The following is a 9,687-nucleotide window of genomic DNA, read 5'->3' as shown; positions in this document are numbered from 1 at the left end:
AGACAGAGAGAGACAGAGAGAGAGACAGAGAGAGAGACAGAGAGAGAGAGACAGAGAGAGAGACAGAGAGAGAGAGAGACAGAGAGAGAGAGAGAAAGAGATTCTATTTAAAGGTCTGATTACTCAGAAAATATGCTGGATTGCTATGCAGTAGAAGCTGATTTATTTTTTCTTGTTACCCATTTTTTCTTTTGTTCTCAGCTTTGTGTTATATTCTCTTTTTTCTCTTCCCTATTTTTTTTTAGCATCTTTTCTCTGAAAGTCTCAAGGTGCTACATGTAATGCCTTCTTACTGTGGCCATGTTTCTATCCATAAGAGCTGGCAGGGAAATCAAGCTGGTGCTGAGGAACAGAAGGAGTGGAGAGAAGGAACAAACAAAAGGGGACAGATATAGATGAGGACAGGATCAAAATGCAGATCAGGAAGGGACCTCAAAGGCCAGCTAATTTTTTAGATGATGAAACTTGGCCTGGGATGTTAGTTGACTGGCAGAGATCACATGGATAGTAAGTATCAAAAGTAGAATTTGAACCCAGGTACTCTGTCTTCAGTGCAAGACTCATAATCAGGATGAATTGAATTCTAATCTTGCCTCAGACCTTGGAGAAATCATTTAGTCTATCTCTGCCTCAGTTTTTCTCATCCATAAAATGGGGATAACAAATAAGCCTCTCTCTCCCAGAGGTGTTGTGAGGATCAAATGAAATAATATCATAATAATGAGTGCTTTACAAATACTATCTCATTTGATCTTTACAAGGATTATGGGAGGTAGGAGCTTATTGCTATTCCCATTTTATTGATTTGTTATTTGTTTAGTGATTTCAGTTGTGTCTGACTCTTCAAGACCCCATTTGGGGTTCTCTTGGCAAAGGCACTGGAGTGGTTTGCTGTTTCCTCCTCCAGCTCAATTTATAGATAAGGAAACTGAGGCAAACAGGGTTAAGTGACTTGCCCAGGGTCACACAACTAGTAAATGTCTGAGGACAGATTTGAACTCAAGTCTTTCTGACTCCAGGCCCAGCTCACTATCCACTGTGTCACCTACCTGTCCACATTTTATGGATGAGGAAACTAAATAATACAATTAGTAGTGTTTATATAGTGCTTAGTATGTGTAAGGCACTGTGCTAACTGCTATATAATTATTATCTCATTTGATCCTCACAACAACCTTGGGAGGTAAGTGCTATTATTATTTCCATTTTACAGGTGAGAAAACTAGGTAGAGAGCCATTAAGTGAGATGCTCAGGGTTCCACACCTAGTAAGTATATGAGGCTGGATTTGAACTCAGGTCTTCCAGATTTAAGGTCCAGTACTCTAATCATTGTGCCACTTAGATGCCTTTATATAAGACATGTAAAGTGTTTTTCAAACCTCACAGTGTTATATAAATGCTAGATATTATCATTGTTGTTTCTATGATTATTATCATTATTCCGTGGTACCACATGGCCTCAAGAGCTTGCCAGGGTTGATCCTTACCTTATACATGATAATTTTCAAAGGCCAACTCTAGGACTCTGCCTTTCAAAGTCAATCTTCCTTATTTCCAGAGGGAACAAGGAGGGGGAGGTGAAGCAATTAATTAGAGTTTTAAACAGACAATCCAGCAGAAGGGGCAAATGCCACAATTAAGTGACACCTACTTCATGGGATCAATAAGTCTGTAGCATCTAACCTTAGTGAGGCTTAGTGAGGCTGGAACAGCGCCTGCTTAGAGCTGCACATTATCAAAGCTGCATTGGGAGAGGTGTATGAGCAGTGTGTTCTGTGGAAAGCTGAACTGCCAGATTCTGTACTAATTATAACCAATCAATTGCATACAGAGAAATTTGGATAAGCATGAAAATCACTGAAATTATGCTCCTTGTGCCATTCTGTCATCAGCCCAGTGTTAGTGGCATTCAATCACAAGGATATCAGTATATGAAAGTATATAAGAACATAAGGTTAGCAGAGGCTATAGTATGTGCCCATTATCAATGGCGACATCCAAGACTCTAACAAAATGTGAGGTACGGTCACATAAAAATAATGGAAGGAAGAATAAAGCAATGAGGTGGTACAGTGGATGAGTCTCTGGACCTAGAACCAGGAATGCCTGAGTTCAAATCTGGCCTTAGATTCTTACTATGTGACCCTGGGCAAATCATTTAACCTCTACCTGCCTTGGTTTTCTCATCTGTGAAAAGAAGATAATCATAGTATCCATCTCCCAGGATAGGTGATGGGTCAAATGACGTGATATTTGCAAAGTAACTTAAACCTTAAAGAGCTGTATGCTAGTTAACTCTTATTAGCTGAAAAGGATGATGAATGCCGAATACTACAAAATAGACCTTTCTTCTCTTTGTTATTGTTTAGCTTCGTTGGAATTAAGACTAAAGAAGAGATAGACTCCATGCCCAAGGTGGAGTTATGGTATAGTAGACAGGACACTGGAGATCCAAGGGTGCAAACCTCACCTCAGATAATTCTGGACTGACTCTCTTGATATCATCATATTTGGCACATTTCTCCAGACAACAGGTCAGATCTACTATAGATACATTGGGAGTAGGAAGATAGAATGCCATGCTTGGGAGTTTTCTGCTTAATTCAGGGAATTAAATGATTTTGTCCACAGGCTCAGCAGCACCAGTGGAAATCAACAATGATGGGAAATGGTTGATGACTTCATTCTTGTACATGTTGAGCTTAAGATATCTAGGGGACATCCAGTTTGAGATGTCCAATAGGCAGTTGGAGATGTAAGAATGGAGGTCAATAGAGAGGTGAGGGATGGATAAATGGATCTGAGAACCATGAGCATAGAGGTAAAAACTGAATCCATGGGATTGCTGTATCCTGGAAGCACCAATAGAAATAGTCGAGAGAGAGAGAGAGAGAGAGAGAGAGAGAGAGAGAGAGAGAGAGAGAGAGAGAGAGAGAGAGAGAGAGAGAGAGAGACAAGAAAGGAACCCATGACAGAGTCGTAGAGACACCTACCTTTAGAGGGTGTGACCTGACCAAAGAACCAGCAAAGAAAACCAAGAAGGAGCAGTCATATAGGTAGGAGGAGAACCAGGAGAGAATAGTGTCATGGAAACCCAGAGAGAAGAGAGCATTAAAGAGGTGAGCTCTACTGTCAGGGGCTGCAGAGAGATAAAAATGGATGAAGACTGAGAAAAGATCATTCATATTTGGCAATTAAGAGGTCATTAGTAACTTTGGAGAAATTCATTTTGGTTGAATGATGAAGTTGGAGGCCAGACTGCAGAGAGTTAAGAGAGAGAGCAGGGGCGGCCAGGTAGCACAGTGAGTAAGAGCACTGGCCCCAGAGTCGGGATGACCTGGGAATCAAATCCAGGCTCAGACACTTAGCACCCACCCAGAAACACCTGGCCGTGTAACCTTGAGCAAGTTACTTAACCCCAATTTCTTAAAAAAAGAGAGAGAGCAGAAAAGAAGTAGGGGCACCTATTGTAGACAGTCTTCTTGAGGGGTGTAGCCACAGAAGGGAGGAGAGAAATGTGATGCTAACTAGAGCAGTTGGATGAATCTAGTGGGGGATTTTGGGGGCTATGTGCAGGTTTGTAGGCAATAGGGAGGCAGCCAGAAGTAAGGGAAAAATGGAAAATGTGAGAGGGGAGATGATAGAGAAAATTCCCCTAGAATTTCAAGGGGAAGATCCAGTTTTGCTCTGGAAACCTGACTTGCCAATGAGAGTAGAAGTTGGTATCAGGATCCCTGTAAGCTTATATAGGTTACATTATGTGAAACATGCATTACAAAGTTAGACAAAAGAGTACCATGTGAGTCATAGCTTTGGCAAAAAAAAAATAGAACCATTTATACAATGACCAATGAAGAAGAATGAAATTATTTTATTCACATTCTTTTTTTCCCCCCAAGAGCATGGGAATTCTACCACACTTGGAGACAAGTTGCAAGGACCCACAGGGTTATGTAAGAATGGAAGAGAGATGACTGCCAAAATTAGTCCCCACCCTGATCTCTGTAAATTGTAGTTGTAAACTTCCAACTGTTGGCTGAACATTTTCAATTGGCTTTCCCATTGTTAGCTCATATTTAACATACCTAAAACCAGTGATCATCTTTCCCTCTAAAGTGAGCTCTTCCCCCCTCTGACTGAATTCTCCACTTTTGTTAACCTTCTCAGAGTAATCCTTGACTCTTTTCGTTCCCTGGTTCTTCACATCCAGCCAAATCCCAATCAGTTACCAGGTCTTTTACAATGAATGTCTCTCCCATCTGTCCTTTTTGTTCCTGCTACCATCTGCCTTAATCCTTCGAGTGCAATGTTCTCAATTGTCAGAGAAGAAACTGAGGCCTAGAGAGGTGAAGTTACTTCCCAAGTTCACTCCTGTAGTGGCAAACAGAGTTGGGATTCAAACCCTCTTTGGACCGATCCAGCAAACTTTCCATTGTACCACTCTGACTGTTCTGTTTCTGGGCTCTTGCTTGCACTCTTCACCTTTTAGGCACACCCTCCTCCCTTCCTCCCCTCTGCTGTTCCACCTACATAAATCCTAGGCATTCTTCAATATCCAATCCAAGTCCCATGTCTTCCATGAAGTCTTGCCTAACCAAACCAGGCAATATGATCTCTCTCTTTTCTGAAATCCCATATTACTTATTTTCCGAATCACTCATGTGTTACTTAATTACATATTAGCTTATATTATTGCTTAACCATTTAATATGCATAGGTTTTATTTCCCCAATAACAATGTAAGCTTCTCAAGGATTGGGATATTTTTTTTTATCTTTCTTAAAATTTCCCCAAAGAAATCTAGCACAGTGTTTTGTTCATGTAAGATATTTATTAAATATTTGTCAATTGGTTTAAGCATCATCCTCAATGACAATATAAATTTCAAGCATGGAAACCTGCATAGTTTGATATTCAAGTGATTCAGACTTATTATGTGCTATCTTGAGATAGAGAAAATCAGTCACACCTGATTCTGATTGAAGTACAAAGCTTATTGATAACTAGCAAATAACTGGCTCATTGGGACTCTTGGGTCTCAAATTCAGTCTGGTTAAGAAAAATGAAGACAGATAAATTAATGTAACTGAAACATTTGACCATATCTATTATTGAGGGGAGCTGACTTGGCTTTTATACAAATATATGCAAAGGAAGATGAAGTCTTTGATAAAGTTGCCAATGCTAGGTAAGCAGAAGCCAAGTACATTTAAATATACCAATACTGAATAGGACAGATAAAGGTAAAGATATGTGTGTTGGGAGGGGGAGGAATAAGCATTTTTGTTTTCTTAGCTTGTATTAGGCATCAGGCACTATGCTAAGAGTTTTGACATATTGACCAAAGGACTCTGTCAAAATTTGGCTGCCGAGAGCCAATTATAAGTCAATGTCATGATATTATGCTTGTCTGGGTTCTAGATAATGGACAATGCTCTTGTGCCTTCCCAGTCACCAATGGAGTGAAGCAGGGCTGTGTGCTTGTTCCCATGCTTTTCAGCATGATGTTTTTAGTCATGCTGTCAAATGCTTTCAGTGAGGATGAACATGGCATCCAGGTCAACTACTTCACTGAGGGTAAATTCTTCAGCTTGAAAAGGCTACAAGCCAAGATCAAAGTGGAGAGAAGACTGGTGCATGAATTTCTGTTTGCAGATGATTGCGCACTCAGTGCAGGCTCTGGATTTGAAATGCAATAAAGTGTGGATCAATTCGCTGCTGCTTGTGCTAATTTTGGCTTAACAATTAACACAAAGAAAACAGGTGCTCCATCAGCCAACACCACAAAATCCATATGTTGAACCATCGGTTACAGTAAATGGAGAAGTTTTGAATGCTGTGGATAAGTTCGCTTACCTTGGTAGTGTACTTTCCAAGGATGAACCCATTTGATAATAAGGTGGCACATGCACCCATTGCCAGAGCTAGCTCAGTGTTTGGGAGACTCTGAAGGAAATTAAGGGAGAGAAGAGGTGTTAGACTGACTACCAAACTGTTGGTAGTTTTGCTGACCTCATTTGCATGCCTGGACAGTATAACAATGCCATGCCAAGAAACTAAATTGCTTCCATTTGAACTGTCTTAGGAAGATTCTGCAGATCACCTGGCAGGATAAGGTTGTAGATACTGAGGTCCTTACTCCACCTAAACTGCCAAGCATTCAAAAACTGCTTCAGAGAGTGCAATTCGGCTGCATTGTGCAAATGCAAAATGCACATTTGCCAAAAAGACTGTTTTATGGAGAACTCTCACAAGGGAAGTGTTCACATGGTGGTCAGAAGAAGTGATACAGGGACACTTTCAAGGTCTCTCCTAAGAACTTTGGAATTGATTGTGTGACATGGGAGACACTGACATAGAACCGCTCAGCATGGTGTGCCCACATCAGAGAAGGTGCTGTGCTCTGTGAGCGAAACAGAATTGAGACAGCTCAAAGGAAATGCAGGATGTGCAGATTTAGAGAATCCACCCCTTATGGAGGAGACTAGATAATGAAAACCCAGCTTTTATTAGCATGTGGGGTGTGCTTAATCTGATGTAAACTGCAAATGGACTTTGGAGAAAGAGCAGATATTTAACAACTTCTTCTGTTCTGCTTACTATATACCGATTTCGATTTGCTACATAGCCAGAACTGAATGTGCATTCAAAAAGCTTGAACTAGGACAACTCAGTCCTTTCCCACCTGGAAGCACCTGGGTGAGGTAGTGAGGGCTGATGGCTGGATAGAGAGGTGGTAGTAATAGTGGTATCTGTAGCCCCTTGCTGCCAGTTATCCCTGGGCCATGTGATCATGCACATGCTGCCATGCTTGGAGTATTAGAGACATTGTGAGACCTTGGGAGATTTGAAAGACTGGAAGACTAACTATCTGGAAATAAGAATCTATATGAGAGCTAACAACAGTTGAACCAGATAAGGCACTAACCTTGGCCTGAAGAACAATCTGTGGGACCCAAGCCATCAGTGATTTGTACCTGCCAGTTGAGACACTGATTTCTATAAGCAAGGGACTCATTTCATCCATTGGCTGTATTTCATCTTCAAGTGAACTTGGTGGGGCAAATACTTTGTAGCAATGATTTGATATTTGGTCCCACTATTCCCAGGGGCTAAGGTGGTATAGGAGAGAGTATTCTTACAGTTTTTGGGGGGAATTATTTTGGACTTCTGTTCATGCTGTATATTCTCAGTAAATATCCATTTGTAAAAGTCAATTGGTAGGGGTGGCTAGGTGGCGCAGTCAGTAAAGTGCCAGCCCCTGAGTCAGGAGGACCCGAGTACAGTTCAAGCCTCAGACACTTAACACCCACACACACCCACACACCCACACAAAACTAGCCGTGTAACCTTGGGCAAGTTACTTAACCCCAATTGCCCTCCAAAAATAAAGCGAAAAAAAAAAGAAATGTAACATTATAAAAAAATAAGTCAATTGGTATTTATTAGCTAAATGATAGTGAGGTGCTACTCAATGGCACTGATTAAGGAGATTGAGGAGATATCAACTGGCATTGATGAGATGGTATTGAAGACATAACTGGTGATAGATTAAAATGCTAGGGGGCTCCTTGGAATGGTGACTTGAGCCAAGAGCATTAAAAAGATGTCCTAACCCCAGGAGTCAATGTTCTGGGGGATTCAATACATCAGTGTAAGTGGGATTTGAGCTAAGGATGCCCAGATCTCAGAAGGCTACATTTGCTTGTGTAACGTCTCTTGCATCCATGGCCTCTAATAAGGGTTAGGTGAATTGACATGGAAGACTAGTGACATGATGAAAATACTTCAGGAAGAAGTCTTGAAAACATTCAGATTTCACAAAAGATGTGAATAAATGAAGTGAGAAGTTTGGACCCATGGAAATGATGAAAACTCCATTTACCAATGATTTTATGATCAGGAAAGAAAAGTTTTAGATAAACTTAAACAGAAGCATCTCTAACATATACAACTGCAGAAGATTAAAATAGAAAAAGTTCTCTCTTTTCTGTTCTTGAGTGATTTCCATTTTATTTTTACTATCATTATGATGACTGAGGAGTTGGTTAAATCATAGCCATTATAAACACTCTCTCTTATCTATCATCTATCTTCAATAGCACTGTTATGGACTGTCACCACTTTTTTTTTGCCTTTTGGAGGGCAATTGGGGTTGAGTAATTTGCCCAAGGTTACACGGCTAGTTTTTTTTTTGTGTGTGTGTGTGTGTGTGTGTGGTGTTAAGTGTCTGAGCCCGGAACCGAACTCGGGTCCTCCCGACTCTGGGGCCGGTGCTTTACTCACTGCACCACCTAGCCACTCACTGACTATCACTACTTTTTAAAGGAAATGCCAGTATTCAGAGATTATATAGCCTGTCTAACAGTTGGGTCCTGGACCCTAACATATTGGACCCTCTTGCAGTTTTGGTTGGTTGATAACAAAATCTGTCTGACTCGGGACTACAAACCATAGGCAAAGTATTCATCTCACATAAAAAGGGCTCACATCTCCTCTGCAAGCACTTTGGTTAACAAGACATTGTACATAGGATAGATTTCACTGAACTTGGCAAAATGCATAGTTTTACTTCTTTTTCAAGGTCTTTGACAAATAGCTCTCCTCTTTGATAGCTCTTGCCTTCTGTACAGTCCACATGACTCACAATTCCAATGATGAGATAGGTCTGATGTGTTCCTTAATGCATATTGTTTCTTGTTATGCAAGTCTCTGTAGCAATGGCAAGGGCAAAATCCTTAGTTGTGCCTATTTCCAGCATGACTGTCTTGTCACTCCTTGATGTGTTTGGTTCCTTAAAGTGGTCCACATAAATGTTCAGGATTCTCTCAAGGTCTTGGTATGAAGTTTAGTATCTCCATGTCTATTTTCTTCTTTTGACCAATATTTTGTTCTTATAGCCAGAAGTATATTCCTCATTGAATATGTACTGCCAGGAGCCAGAAATATTCTAGAACTACCTTGGACTGGCTTGTTAAATGTTAAAAGAGCTGATTGTTAAATGTTCATTATGGGCATTTACAGCTCAGAATTGACAAATGCTACAAATTAAGGCTTGATTGATTATTTTATTTATTGCCTAGACTTAAGAAAGTAATAGAGAAAATGCTAATAATTCAGATTAGACTTAATAATGGGTTGTTAGTACATTAATTATTTCTGGAGAGGCAGTTGTTAAACATTTATCAGCACACCCCTTCCAGGAGCACTCCATGAATCCAGAAGAGCTTGCCCAAATGAGGGGAGATGTATTTAACTACATATCCATTACATTTAAATTCTTAACTCAGCCTCCCTCACAATACAAATGGATAATCTCAGCTCTGTGTTTCCTTTCTCCACTTACAAACACTGCAACATCATTCAGATTATTATTAGGTCATAAACTAGTCAAGGATTTATAAATAAATGAGGAATGAATGTGGAACCAGAGCCTGTCAAAGATGAAAGGTATTTGAGAGATATCTTATTTTTTATTTTTACAGAGGATAAGTGACTATACAAGGTCTCAGTCGTAGTAACTAGAAAAGCTTGGCCTTGAATCTAGGCCTGAGAAGCTCTTTTCCCTATATATAAGGTTCTTTTCACTGTATCATGCTATCTTCCTTAGCAGAGGAAAAACAAAAACTCATAAAGTTGTTGCATTTGAAATATCATTATTGTATAGAACATTGAGCCAAGAGTAA

Source organism: Petaurus breviceps, unplaced genomic scaffold (assembly GCF_028583685.1).
Source record: "Petaurus breviceps papuanus isolate PSGF00001 unplaced genomic scaffold, PetGlider_PUasm1.0 38, whole genome shotgun sequence".
Classification (NCBI taxonomy): domain Eukaryota; kingdom Metazoa; phylum Chordata; class Mammalia; order Diprotodontia; family Petauridae; genus Petaurus; species Petaurus breviceps.
This window is presented reverse-complemented; position numbering follows the sequence as displayed.